At 36.6% G+C, this 2,110-nt stretch overlaps 1 protein-coding gene across 1 annotated transcript in view; it reads left to right on the top strand.

The window, feature by feature from the left end:
- The window catches only part of COMMD1 (copper metabolism domain containing 1), a 57,919-nt gene that overhangs the window by 52,207 nt on the left and 3,602 nt on the right, over positions 1-2,110 (top strand). The window lies entirely within an intron of this gene.

Raw genomic sequence — 2,110 nt, 5'->3', positions numbered from 1 at the left:
AACCTTGGAAATAGTAAGATCAATGTTTACAGCAAGGTCAGAAAGGTCTCTCTTGGTGTCCTCATGAAAAAGAATTGCCTTAAAGATTTAGGATCTTCTGAACACTGCCTTTGTTCATCTTTTTGATTAGAGATTTTGTCCAGCAGCTCAGTTCCAAGAGGATTGAGCCTAAACTGAGCATGTTCCAGAGTGGAAATGCAGCTTTATGCAGAGTTAAACATCCACCTCTCTTCAGTGAGAGAGAGCCATGAAGGGTTTTCTGTTCTGTTAAGATTTTATGGGGTAACCCAAGTCTCAGGAAGCTGAAGATGGTGTGGAAGGGTGTTGGAGGAAGCAGGTAAGCAGGTTTAGCAAACAGCAATCGATCAGATAAGGCCACATAAAAAGTCCCAGGTGCAACCTTGCAGAGARTCATCCATAAATGAGAATGAAATTTGTATTTTGTCAGCATAAACAGGTCCCTTTTTTCTGCACTGTGTTGGTACCAGCAGAACTGTGGGGTTTATAACCTTTCATTGGAATGTTTGCCTTCCCTAAATCAGCTGAGGGTCTGGATGGGGGACATCCCCTGTAGTGACGAGTTTGTGCAGGGACTCTGGGTGGAACATGATAAAGCTCAAAAAACAGAAAAAACAGGTGCAAATCAATGTGATTTCTTTTTTAAATCAAAAAATAGAGAAATTGGAAGATTTGCARAAACCAGTGCAGTCTGAACACAGCAGAGCCATATGGGAAGTGTGTAAGGCTTTCATAAAAGTGTTATCTTTTTTTCTTGTTAATTATTAAGAATAATGTTATTCTTGTTAACTCTTTGATGTGGAATGTATAAAAGCTACAGAGTATGCTRCTAATTAGTTGCACCGATTAAATTATAGTTTGTGTTTGTTTTTCTTCAACACTTCCTGAAGAGAAAGCTGCTGTTCCAAAAGGCACAAAGAGCAGTAGATAAAGCATGTGCATCTCTGCATTCACAAATGCTCATTTTTCATGTGGGATATAAAATATGAGGTGGGCTGTTTTCAGGAGGCTGCTAATGTAAAAGGAATGACATTACATTTGCTGTGCAGTACCAGGGACCTACTTTTATCCCCTGGAATTGTTCCATTTTCTGCAATCCTTAATCTGCTTAATCTGTGATATTACAGGCTTGATGCTGCATTAAAAGTATTAAAAAATCTGCAATCGAGTTAACTTTTTTTTTTTTATGGGGATGTAATAATAATTTGCTTAAGAGGTTCCTGGTTCATGTAGTACCAGAATAATGGAGAATTAAAAGGCACTTGCAGTTACAAGTATTTGTGCTTTATTTGATGCAGTATTTTGGAAATTAATTGCACTTTACATTAGAGTTTTTGAAGGGCATGATTGTAGAGATGTAGCAAAAATAGCTCTGAATTGAATTAAAAATAATGAATTTAGTATTGTCAGGAATGCAGGAGTATGAAATCAATGGATTGAAATCCATTGCATTTTTTGTGGAATTATCTCGATTTTGCTGTCGTTACCATATGCCCCAGTATATCTTGCAGAATATTAATGAATATAAAAATAACTCCAGAAGTTTGGAGCTGGATCACGATTGATGCAATGTGATGGAAGAATCAATGCAGCATCTCACACTYTTTTTTGCATTCTGCATTGGTTTGTGGCAATTTTTTTGGTGTTTTTTTTTATTTTTTGCCATTTATCAGGTATTCCTAATATGAGAATCTACACAGCAAAAATAAATTGCTCTCATAAACAACTGACATGAAATATTTTCACCCAGTGKAACTACCCAGTTCAATGTTGTATTTTTGAGGTGTCAGGGAGAAGAAAGGTTGGGAAGAAAGTTCATAGTGCTGGGGTGAGTTTTATCAGGGTTTATTTTCTGCCATCAGGCAGCACAATACCAAATTCCCACAGTAATGAGTAAGTCAGAATGGTCTGCAGTGAAGGAAKGCTTCTGTGGTAGAATTGGCAACATCATTGCAAAAATCATTCCTGGATGTGCCTTTTCCAAGGAGAGCATGTCCTTGCACTGTTAAAAAGTGTCTAATTTCCATTTTGAATTTCTGGTTATGTTGGGATTTTTTATTTATTTTTTTTTTCTTTATTTTTTTCTGTATTT

Source organism: Malurus melanocephalus, unplaced genomic scaffold (assembly GCF_030028575.1).
Source record: "Malurus melanocephalus ecotype Western Australia unplaced genomic scaffold, MMel_1.1 scaffold_695, whole genome shotgun sequence".
Classification (NCBI taxonomy): Eukaryota; Metazoa; Chordata; class Aves; order Passeriformes; family Maluridae; genus Malurus; species Malurus melanocephalus.
Note: the sequence above shows the minus strand (reverse complement) of the source record. Positions and strands in the feature narration are given on the sequence as shown.